Source organism: Rhinopithecus bieti, unplaced genomic scaffold, assembly GCF_001698545.2.
Source record: "Rhinopithecus bieti isolate Rb0 unplaced genomic scaffold, ASM169854v2 scaffold_5216, whole genome shotgun sequence".
NCBI classification, from domain to species: Eukaryota; Metazoa; Chordata; class Mammalia; order Primates; family Cercopithecidae; genus Rhinopithecus; species Rhinopithecus bieti.
This window is the reverse complement of record NW_016805021.1, coordinates 618,912-631,692: the sequence shown is the minus strand read 5'-3', so window position 1 is coordinate 631,692 and position 12,781 is coordinate 618,912. Positions and strand designations below refer to the sequence as shown.

General features: G+C 44.9%; 1 pseudogene; it reads right to left on the bottom strand.

Annotated features, from left to right (window-relative positions):
* Positions 1-3,316: 3,316 nt before the first annotated feature.
* LOC108528886 (gamma-aminobutyric acid receptor-associated protein-like 2) lies at positions 3,317-12,193 on the bottom strand (annotated as a pseudogene).
* Positions 12,194-12,781: the final 588 nt, after the last annotated feature.

Genomic DNA, 12,781 nt, shown 5'->3' with positions numbered 1-12,781 from the left:
CACAAGATCAGAAGTTCGAGACAAGCCTGGCTAACATGGTGAAACCCCATCTCTACTAAACATACAAAAATTAGCTAGGCGTTGTGGCAGGCACCTGTAATCCCAGCTACTTGGGAGGCTGAGGCAGGAGAATCATTTGAACCCGGGAGGCAGAGGTTGTGGTAAGCTGATATCGTGCCGTTGCACTATAGTGCCTGGGCAACAAGAGCGAAACTCTGTCTGAAAAAAATTTATAATAATAATAATAATAATAATAATAATAATAATAATAATATGTTGGCTGGATGGCTGGACACAGTGACTCATGCCTGTAATCCAAATGCTTTGGGTGAATTGCTTGAGCCCAAGAGTTTAAGACCAGCCTGGGCAACATGGAGAGACACTGTCTCTACAAAAAAATAAAATAGGCCAGGCACGGTGGCTCACGCCTGTAATCCCAGCACTTGGGAGGCTGAGGCAGGCGAATCACCTGAGGTCCAGAGTTCAAGACCAGCCTAATCAACATGGAGAAACCCCGTCCCTACTAAAAGTACAGAATTAGCCGGGTGTCGTGGTCCATGCCTGTAATCCCAGCTACTCGGGATACTGAGGCAGGAAAATCTCTTGAACCCAGGAGGCAGAGGTTGCGGTGAGCGAAGATTGCACAATTGCACTCCAGCCTGGGCGACAGAGCGAAACTGTGTCTCAAAAAAATAAAATAATAAAATAAAATAAAATAAATAGCTGTCCATGGCGGTATGCACCTGTGGTCCCAGCTATTTGGGAGGCTGAGGTGGGAGAATTGCTTGAGCCCAGGAGCTCAAGGCTGCAGTGAGCCATGATCGCACCACTGCAGTCCAGCCTGGGCAACAGAGTGAGACTCTGTTTCAAAATAAATAAATAAGCCAGGCGTGGTGGCTCACGTCTGTAATCCCAGCACTTTGGGAGGCTGAGGTGGGTGGATCGTTAAAGGTCAGCCATTCGAATCCAGCCTGGCCAACATGGTGAAACCCCATCTCTGCTAAAAATACAAAAAATTAGCCAGGCATGGTGGCAGGCACCGGTAATCCCAGCTACTCGGAAGGCTGAGGCAGGAGAATCACTTGAACCCGGGAGTCAGTGGTGGCAGTGAACCGAGATTGCACCACTTCACTCTAGCCTGGGCAACAGAGCGAGACTTCATCTCAAAAATAAATATATAAATAAATGTAAATAAACAATGTTAAATATTGTATGTACATGTATATTAAAATTATAATATTTTGTTAAGTGGTATTAGGAGTAAAACAACATGAAATTATATTTATTCATGGATATAAAATTTTATCTTATCAGAATAGTGCTAGAGAAAATTGGTTCACGGTTACACGGGTGTTAAGTATTTGCTCTCAATACACTGGCCACTGTGTTTTGTTGAAGGAGATGTTTCAGTGTTTCTTGTTTGTGGTATCTTAGTAATTGTTATCCTAGAAATGAAAAGAAACAAACCAAAATTCCCATGATAGGTGACTATAGTACTCTACAATTCTTTATTTAGGTCTGTATCTGATTGCCAAGCAAGATCTCTCAGTGTATAAGTTACGCCCTGGGAATAAGCAAAGCTACAGAAAAACCCCACATGCACCATACCAGCCTTCAAATGGCTTAAAACTATTATCTGTTTGAAGTTTTCAGAACTATTGTGCATCGTTAGGTAATTCGGAAACGCTTTAACTCTTTAGTACTTTTCATAAAAACTATAATAGTTTATTTACATAGTGATTTTCAAATTATATAGCATTTTCTTACCTCATAATAGCCATGAAATGTAACTGTGAAAGGAATAAGCATCTTTAATTTATATAGGAGAAAACAGCAGTCCAGATTAGTTAGGTCACACATCCCAGGGTTGGGAGCAGGGAGCAACTTCAGTTCCCAGGTCCATTTGCGAATCCACTGATGTCTCAGTTAGATTCTCCCAGAAGCAGACAGAGAAGTCAGAAATGCAAAAAATGTATGGGGTGCTTGGCGCGGTGGCTCATGCCTGCAATCCCAGCAGTTTGGGAGGCTAAGGTGGGCGGTCGGTCACTTGAGGTCAGGAGTTTGAGACCAGCCTGGCCAATATGGTAAAACCCTGTCTCTACTAAAAATACAAAAATTAACCAGGCATAGTGGTGCACACCCGTAATCCCAACTACTTGGGAGGCTGAGGCACAAGAATCGCTTGAACCCGGGAGGTAGAGGTTGCAGTGAGCCGAGATCGTGCCACTGCACTGCAGCCTGGGCATCAGAGCGAGACTCTGTCTCAAAAAGAAAAAAAAAAAGTATGGAGGTGACACCTGTGAAAGAGAAGGGGCAGAGGCAGAATCGGGCAGGCTAATCCAACAGGGATTAAATAAGTTCCTCATAGCTGGGCACAGTGGCTCATACCTGTAATCCCAGCACTTTGGGAGGCCAAGGCGAGTGGATCACCTGAGGTCAGGAGTTCGAGACCAGCCTGACCAACATGGAGAAAACCCATCTCTACTAAAAATACAAATTTAGCCAGGCGTAATCCCAGCTACTTGAGAGGCTGAGGCAGGAGAATCGCTTGAACCCAGGAGGAGGAGGTTGCAGTGAGCCAAGATCACACCATTGCATTCCAGCCTGGGCAACAAGAGCAAAACTCTGTCTCAAAAAAAAAGAAGTTCCTCATTGGGTGGATATAGCCAGGCCTTGCTCAGTCATTGGCTGGGGACCACCCTGAGAAAAGTACAGGATAAAAACCTGAAGCTGACGCTGAAGACACTAACAGGTGGGGACTGTCCACTTACCACACTCCTTGCAGCTGGGGGGTGGCTCCTTTCTAGAAGGGGGATCTAATTGATGCATCTCCACAACTGCCACAGTTTACCTTGTGTGCCACACGGATCCACTTCATAAAAACACGTGGGAACCATCTCCTCTAGGTCTCTGCTAGGCCTCTTTTCCTGAGGGAAAACAAAAGAGGGAGGTTATCGGGGCAGACTACAGCCTCCATAGCCATAGTTGATCTCACAGCCACAACTGGTACTGCTTTTTCTCTTTTCTTCTTAATTTTTGTTTGTTTGTTTGTTTAAGACAGAATCTTGCTCTGTCACCCAGGCTGGAGTGCAGTGGTGCAATCTCGGCTTACTGCAGCATCTTCCTTCTGGGCTCAAGCAATCCTCCCACCTCAACATCCTGAGTAGCTTGGGACCGTGGGTATGCACCACAACGCTCAACTAATTTTTTTTTTTGTAGCGACGGCTGTCTCCTTATGTTGCCCAGGCTGATTCCGAACCCCTGAGTTCAAGCCGTCCTCCTGCCTTGGCTTACCAAGGTGCTAGGACATTTATAAGATACACAAGCAGTAAGGGTACACCTAGCCCAGCAATGGCCCTCGGAAACCAAAAGTGTTCTCCCCACTGGAGGCCACATACAAGATTCCATCTGTATCTTTTTCCTTCTAGTAAAACTCTCCTATAGTTAGGCTGGACTGTTTTTTGTTTGTTTGTTTATTTTTTGAGATGGAGTTCCGCTCTTGTTGCCCAGGCTGGAGTGCAATGGCACAATCTCGGCTCACTGCAACCTCTGCCTCCCAGGTTCAAGCGATTCTCATGCCTCAGCCTCCCGAGTAGCTGGGATTACAGGCATGTGCCACCACGCCCAGCCAATTTTTTGTATTTGTAGTAGAGACTGGGTTTCTCCATATTGGTCAGGCTGATCTCGAACTCCCGACCTCAGGGGATCCGGCTGCCTCAGCCTCCCAAAGTGCTGGGGTTACAGGCATGAGCCACCATATCCCGCCAGGCTGGACTGTTTTATCCACAAACAGAAGATGCCTTTTCAGAAGGAAGATGGATTCTTTTCCATCTTCATGATGATCCACATGAACTGAGCCACAGATGGAACTGAATGGCTGTCAGATGGAACCAAGTTCTTCTGTTTGTCAATGTCAACAATCTGAGAGCCTGAGACCTTTTTCTTCCACAATCACTGGAACCCGGTCAGGTTGTTTCACTCTGATCTTCAGGAACTGCATGCATCTGTTTTCTAGCGAGTGGTTCTTCTTGAACATCCACTTCAGGGTGGTGGCAGGGAGGGGACATAGCCGGCTCTAGAAACCACAGAGCTCAGCGCAACCACCATGACAACAATGGCAGTGGCAACAACACACAGGCCTGTTGTTTACTCTTAAGGGAATGTCCTGACCACAGGATGTGCAGAAACTTTACGGAGTTAGCAAGTACCTAATTTTTTTGCGGTTTATCTTGCTCTAGAGTGCATGTGCCTTACCGGCATTTCCAGCATGTTAGTAGTCTCTTACTTATCCTGGCCTCATCAGCATGATGTCATCATTGTAATGAATGAATCAACATGATATTCTGCAGTTTGTCCAGATGGTCCCAATGTCTTCAGGCTATATTATGACGGATGGTCGAAAGTTAACATAGCCCTGGAGCACATTGTTGCTGATCATCTTTCCTAACTGATAGAAAAGAACACATTTGCCAAATCAATGGCTGCATACTCTGTACCAGAGATTGTATTATCTGTTTTAGCAAAGATACCACATCTAGCCTAGCAGCTGTGATCAGGTCTATTTCTTGGTTGAACATTACTCTCCAGATCTGTCTGGTTTTTGCAAGGACCAGACCAGCAAGTTAAAGAGAGGTAGGACAGGGACCAGCATGCCTGCATCTTTAAGAGTGGCCCTAATTTCTGCCATCCCTCTCCAGGATTATACTGGTTTTGATTCACTATCTTGGTGGGAGGGAGGCAGTTTGGGAGGCTTCTACCAGACCTTCCCCACTATCATAGCCCCCACCAACAAGTACAGCCTGTGGGTTACTCTGCCACAGTGTCAATCCCAATGAGATATTTGGGGACCAGGGAAATATTCACCAGGTGATTTTCATAGACCACTGGACTCACTCTTGGGCCAGGGCTTCACTTACTGGCCCCTGTAGGCCCCCACTCTAACACAGCCCATGATGATGTTTCCAGTCATTGAGTATCTGTGTCAACTTGGACCCTGTCTCCAGAAGTCCTTGGAATGTTGGAGTAAATCCCTCACTCCAGTGAGCAGTCACTCATGTTTTCCACAGAAGAACTGGAAAAATCACTATGTATTGCAGGGTTCTTGGTACTGGGATCTGGCCATCTCTTAAAGCAATGAACACTAGATCTGAAAACTGATTTAGGTGCAGAAACTGGGCAAGAGAGATCCTTTTGGGTAACTGCCCTCAGCCTCCTGCTCATCTACTCTTGCTCTATTTTGATCAGTACATTAAGCTGTGCCTGTTGGCTGCCCAGCTATTCTGCTCCTAAGGATGTTGTTTTCCATTAACCATAACTGTGGACATTGTGACCCTCTGGATTTTGATGGTGAAGTGGTAACACCTGGCCTCTACTGCGGGTCTTTTCATCGTCGTTGCTATTTGTGAGCCAAATTATATGACTGCTTCACTGACCATTAACCCTGGCCTGTGGAGGAGAGCCACACTGAACTCATGACCATGCTGGGGCCCCTCCCACCATCACATTACTAGTGCTTTTGGTAAATAATGTGTCCTTTGAGCTTTCCTGGAGAACATTACTCTTTATTTTGCCCCGTGTAATTTATCCATTCCAGCATTCCCACTTCCTGAGCCTTTTACTCCCTTTCTCTTCCCTATACCATGGGAAGCATTTTAATAGTCTCTGTGAGGGCCATTGCTTTTTTCAGGTTTCTAGGAGTACCCTGGTAGCAAGTTTCATTATCCCCTGGATGCAACCTCACTCCTTGCAGTTCGGTAGCAAATACTTTCTTGAAGGGGGGTTTGAGCAGTTCATATCCTGATCTGCTATGAGTACGCTTTACATTATGTCAATTGTGGTCAGTTATCCTTATTTTCAACTCCCGAGTGGCTAGAGAGGAAAAGGAAAGAAATGATTTGAGGAAAGTTGGGAAGCTCTGGACAGTGATGCCCAAGAGACCTGGCACCACTTTGGGAGACATGGTAATTCACTCTGCACATGTTCTTCCTCAGCAAGGGGGGGTTTTCTCAGAAGGGACACAAGAGGAAATCGTACTCAGTGGAGTAAATGGAAAGAAGAGGGAGCGTGTCTGCCTGGCTCCTTCTCTCTGCTTTCCTCAGAGTCAAGTTTCACCCCACAGGGAGTTCACACTTCCATGTTGCCTCATCCAGCCTTTCAGGAAGCCAGAGTCTGTGGTCTAGTGTGGCATTTCAGCCAACCTAGAAATGGAGGGTGACTTAGCACAGAGAGGTTCGACAAAGTGGGGCATGCAGGCCACTGACCTCTGCAAGGGCAGCAGTTCTGGGGTGCTCTGGAATACAGGCAGTGCCTTCGGAAAGTAGAGCAATTGAAGGCAGTTGAGAAGGTGAACAAAGTTTACATCTAACAAATTTTAAAGTGTTATTATTTTTATTTTTGTATTCTTGGGTCTCACTATTTTGCCCAGGCTGGAGTGCAGCAGCTATTTGCAGGTTGGATCCCACTACTGATCAGCACTGGAGTTTTATTTTATTTAATTAACTTATTTATTTTGAGACAGAGTCTTGCTCTATTGCTCAGGCTGGAGTGCAGTGGTGCAATCTCGGCTCACTGCAGTCACGCCCTCCCAGGCTCAATTGATTCTGCCACCTCCGCCTCTGGAGTATCTGGGACTACCTGTGGGTGCATGCCACCATACCCAGCTAATTTTTTATTTTTTGTAGATACAAGTTATCCTATGTTGCCCGGGCTGGTCTCTAACCCTGGGCTCCAGCAATCCTCCCACCTCAGCCTCCCTAAGTGCTGGGATTATAGGTGTGAGTCACTGTGCCCAGCCAATAGAATAAATTGGACTATTCTAAAGTTTAATAGTGCCTAAGAGCATTATGCTTAATTAAAGACTAGCTGGATGTGGTGGTTTACGCCTGTAATCCCAGCACTATGGGAGGCCGAGGTGGGCGGATCCCTTGAGTCCAGGAGTTCAAGTCCAACCTGGGCATCACGAAGAAACCTTCATCTCTACCAAAAATACAAAAATTAGCCAGGCATTATAGTGTATACCTTTAGTCCCAGCTGCTTGGGAGGATGAGGCAGGAGGATTGCTGGAGCCCGGGACGTGAAGGTTGCAAAAAAATAATGACTTTTAGTGTTATAACAGATACAACGCATGTTCACTGTAGACCAATTTAAAACTATAGATAAACCAAAGCAACAAACTTTTTCTTTTTCTTTTTTTTTCTTTTTTAAGAGACAGAGTCTTGCTCTGTCGCCCAGTCTGGAGTGCAGTGGTGCAATCACGGCTCGCTTATAACATAAATAAGTAAATAAACTATTTTTTTTACAATGGTTGTTGAAGATACTAACAAATATTCAGGGCTGGGCACAGTGGCTTATAGCTGTAATCCCAGCACTTCAGGAGGTCAAGGTGGGAGGATTGCTTTTGCCCAGGAGTTTGGCACCAGCTTGGGGAACATAATGAGACCATCTCTAGAAAAAGAAAATTAAATTCACCTTTGGTATTATATTATTAAAATTCCATTGGGCCAGGCGCGGTGGCTCACGCCTGTAATCCCAGCACTTTGGGAGGCTAAGGAGGGTGGATCACAAGGTCAGGAGATCGAGACCATCCTGGCTAACACGGTGAAACCCCATCTCTACTAAAAAAATAAAAAAAATTAACCAGGCATGGTAGCGGGCACCTGTAGTCCCAGCTAGTCGGGAGGCTGAGGCAGGAGAATGGCGTGAACCCAGGAGGCGGAGCTTGCAGTGAGCCATGATCGCACCACTGCACTCCTGCTGGGTGACAGAGCGAGGCTCCTTCTTAAAAAAAAATGATAATAATAAATAAAAAATAAAATAAAATTCTGTTGTGCATTTACACAATAATTTACCTTATCAGTCCCTTCAGAAGAACATTTAAGTTGTTAGCACTTACATCCTTGCGGCTAAATCTTTGAGCATATCCTAATATCTCTCTGTTTTTAATGACCTATCTAAGGAATCCTTTGAAATCTATACACTTAACTGCTGTGTTAGCTAAGAGCCTCCAAAAAGGCTGGGTGTGGTGGCTCGTGCCTGTAATCCCAGCACCTTGGGAGTCCGAGGTGAGTGAATCACTTGAGGTCAGGAGTTCAAGACCAGCCAGGCCAACATGGTGAAACCATGTCTCTACAAAAAATACAAAAATTAGCTGGGCTTGGTGGCTCACTCCTGTAGTCCCAGCTACTCAGGAGGCTGAGGTGGAAGGATGGCTTAAGCCCAGGAGGTGGAGATTGCAATAAGCCAAGATTGTGCCACTGCACTACAACCTGGGCAACAGAGCCAGACCTTGTCTCAAAAAAAAAAAAAAAAAAAAAAAAATTGGCCAGGCGCAGTGGCTCGCGACCATAATCCCAGCACTTTGGGAGGCCGAGGTGGGCAGATCACCTGAGGTCAGGAGTTCGAGACCAGCCTCAACATGGAGAAACCCCATCTCTACTAAAAATACAAAATTTGCTAGGTGTGGTGCTGCATGCCTGTAATTCCAGCTACTTGGGAGGCTGAGGCAGGAGAATTGCTTGAACCTGGGAGGCGGAGGTTGCGGTGAGCCGAGATTGTGCCATTGCACTCCAGCCTGGGCAACAAGAGTGAAACTCCATCTCAAAAAAAAAAATCCTCCAAGAAGCAATTACAAAAATGGGATCAGATGTGCAAGAAATTTTGGGGGGAAATGCCTATGGAGGAAAATGAGAAGGAAGCTGGAGCAAGAACAGAGCAAAGATGATCCAGGTCAGACCCATATGAAGGAGAGGGAGAGGAAAGGAAATTTCAGTAAAAAGCATCTTAAGAGTAGAATCCGTCTAAGAAAGTTTTCACTAGGCCAATGGGGAATCCTCAAGGCAAAGTTACCTGACTTTTGAGTCTCACAGAAGCGGGCCTGCCTGTCTCCCTGCCACACTCAGTCATTGGCTGAGAGCAGCCTAGGGGGGTGTGGTGGATTCTGAATGTGTCAGTCAGGGCCCTCAGTCTATCATGCTGGGAGATCTGAAAGGAATGTTCTCATGGCTGCCACAAACACCATCTGTGCTTTAAAAAGATTTGGTACTACTCATTCACTGATTCATGACACATTGAGAACACAAATATGAATAGGGATGTGGTGTTTACATTCTAGTAATTCACTTCAGTTTGAGTGGATTATCACAAATCATTTTTTTAGAAATAGACTTTCAGAATCTCCTAAGCAGATTTTCAGAGTATGGCTTTATTCCGTTGTTTGAAATAATTTTTCAAATTCTAAGCTAAATAATAAATGGAGTTTGAGTTCTTCCTCACTTTGTAGTACTCCTTTCTCTATTCATCTTACCTAATGTCAAAAATCTGAATATAACTTAATAAGGTTTAGAACCGAAAGCACCTTTGCAAAATTATGACAGTAAGAGGAATCTGACATAGTTGACTTCGTCTTGCTTCTGACCTCCAAGCTGTCCTTGGTCATTGCATCGGCCAAGCTAACTTGGGGAGAAATTTGTAGTTTAACTTGAAAGCAAGGATGATAAATAGTCTCTCCCTCCCTTCTTGCTCAGGGACTGACAACTGCCTTTGTAAGACTAATGAAAGGCCACAAGAATAGGATTATGGGAGGGGTCTGAACTCTGATAAAATGTAGGTGTAGTTTCTATAATTTCTTACTGCTCAGGATTCATGTGGCCAGAGGTCACATGATAGGTATAGTCTCTATAGTCTCTTACAGCTCAGGAGTCATGTGGTCAGAGGGCACAAGATTTGTGACTTCCCCAGTTGCTCCTATAGATAACATCACTATTGTAATACCTAAGATGGGTTTTTTGAGAGATTTTTCAGACTCAATCCTACCTGGCCGGGTGACTCAACTGGTTCTGTGGCCCCATCCAGAGGCAACTCAGCACAAGGACCATTTTTCAAACCCCTGGGATTTCCATCCCCAACCAATCAGCAGCACCAATTCCCTAGCCCCCGTCACCAAATCGTCCATAAAAACTCTAACCTGCAAGCCTTCAGGGAGACTGATTTGAGTGATAACCTCAGTTCTCCCATGTGGTTGGTCTCATGTCAATTAAACTCTTGCTCTACTGCAGTGAATTCATTTTATCTGTGCGGTGGGCAAGAAGAACCCATCTGGCAATTACAGAACCTAGAACAATAACTGCATTTCTAAAAAGTATTTTTGAGGAAAAGAATAATATACACATCCCCATATGCACATTTATCTTACTTTTTAATCATTATATGCCTTATATATATCATATTGCAATATATTTATGGTACTTTTTGTTTTTAAGATAGAGTCTCGCTCTGCTGCCCAGGCTGATGTGTAGTGGTGAGATCCCAGCTCACTGCAAGCTCCGCCTCCCGGGTTCAAATGGTTCTCCTGCCTCAGTTTCCCAAGTAGCTGGGATTACAGGCGCCCACCACCATGCCCAGCTAATTTTTGTATTTTTAGTAGACACAGGGTTTCACCATGTTAGTCAGGCTGGTTTTGAATTCCTGACCTCAAGTAATCTGCCCGCCTTGCCCTCCCAAAGTGCTGGGATTACAGGCATGAGTCGTGGCACCTGACCAATATATACATACATGGTTTTGAGTTAGAGTTTTATAGCTGCTTTAACAAATTACCACAAACTTAAAGACTTAAAACTCAAACTTTTTAAAGTTCAAGAGGTCAGAAGTCTGAAATGAGCCTTACTGGGCTAAAACCAAAGTGTCTGAAGGGCTGCATTCCTTCTGGAGGCTCTAGAGCAGAATCCATTTCCATGCTCTCTCTAGCTTCGAGATGCTCCCCACATTTCCAGGCTGTGGCCTCCTTCCTTCATCTTATAAGCCAGCAACAGTGGGTGAAGTTCTTTTCTCAGTACATCAGTCTTTCTCAGGGACAGATCCTACTTCTATTACCACATCTCTTTCTCTGACTCTTGACTTCTACCTCCCTATTCCATTTCTAAGGACCCTGTGATTACATTAGTCCCACCTGGATAGTCCAGGATGCTCTATTTTTGTTTGCTTTTATTTTTAATTTTTATTATTTTTTTAAACAGAGTCTCACTCCATCACCCAGGATGGAATGTGATGGTGCAGTCTTGGCTCACTGCAACCTCTGCCTCCTAGGTTCAAGTGATTCTCCTGCCTCAGCCTCCTGAGTAGCTGGGATTACAGGCATGCGCTACCACACCTGGATAATTTTTGTATTTTTAGTAGAGATGGGGTTTAGCCATGTTGGCCAGGTCTCTCTCAAACTCCTGACCTCAAGTGACCCACATAACAGCAGAGGTACTGCTCCTTGCAGAGAAGGGCTACCCCATAGGCAATGTGCCCAGAGTAGCCATGGATAATCTATTTTAAGATCAGATGATTAGCAATCTTAATGCCATCTGTAACCTTCATTCTCCTTTCTCCCTTTGCTAATTAACTTACATATTCACAGGTATCAGCGATAAGCACATGTATAACTTGTGATGCGGGAGGTATTATTCTGCCCCCAGGTGTTATAACCAAAGCCTCCAATACAGTGTTGATTAGGAACACTTCTGGTGTTTATTAGTAATCTTCTGGACAGTCATGAAAATAATTCTACAAATTTATCATTCTTAAGGTACTTGGCATAGATAGCTTTTCGTAGCTATATGTTATTATATAAGTTTTCTACTTTTTTTTTTTTTTTTTGTAGAGGCAGGTTTTCCCCATGTTGCCCAGGCTGGTGTGGAACTCTTGGCCTCAAGTGATCCACCCACCTCGGCCTCCCAACGTGTGGGATTACAGGCATGAGCCACCACACCTGGCCAGAAAGTTTTCTTCTATCCTTTTTTTGTTGTTGAGACAGTGTCTCACTCTGTCTTCCAGGCTGAAGTGCAATGGCGCAAGCACAGCCCACTGAAGCCTCAGCCTCCCGAGTCAAGCAGTCCTCCCACCTCAGCCTTCCTAGTAGCTGGGACTACAGGTGTGCACCACCACGCCTGGCTAATCTTTGTATTTTTTGTAGAGATGGGGTTTTGCCATAGGCTGTTTTCTTCTACTCTATGGTTCTCATACTACTACTTTGTAACAAGCCATTCTAAGATTTAAAGTGATGCAAAACAATAATTTATTATTATCTCTCTTGTCTCTATAGGGTTTACTTGGTGGTTCTGGGCTTGCTTGGGTGGTTCTCACTTGGGGCTTGACCAGACTGGATGTCCAATATGGCTTCTCCACTCACGTGTCTGGGGCTTCCGTGCTCCTCCATAGGGCCTCTCTCTCCCACAGAGTAACTTGTAGCATATATTGAGATAATCATATTTTTCTTCATTAATCTGTTAATGTTGATAGAATTTAATGCAAAGGTTGTTTACTAGGGTGTGCCCTTTGTGGAAAACAATGGGAGGGAGCGGAGAGGGAAGATGAACATGCCGTGATGGGGACCCAATAGCCCTGACTCCATGGGGAGCTATGGAGCTAAGTTGCTCCTACAGTGGATCAGCTGTTCATGCATTTGCCCAGTCATGGGATGTGGGTTGTCCTTGGAAGGGTCAACCTTGGGTGAAACTGAAGTGATTCTGTAAAGGGACTGAAAGCTGAATGAACGTTGTACACTGACAGCACTCTCAGCAGTTGAGGCAACAAACCTTTCCTTGTAAGAGGATCTGGGCTGTGCCTCTCCATGTCTGCTGTAAGGTTCATAATATTATTATTAAGTCAATAAATTTTTATTGAAGAAATTTCATGTTGAGATTCCTTCCACTATCCATCAATTTCCCTTTAGTTGCTCTAAAGAGTTGGAGTCACTCAGGGGGCGGAGCAAGATGGCCGAATAGGAACAGCTCCAGTCTCCAAC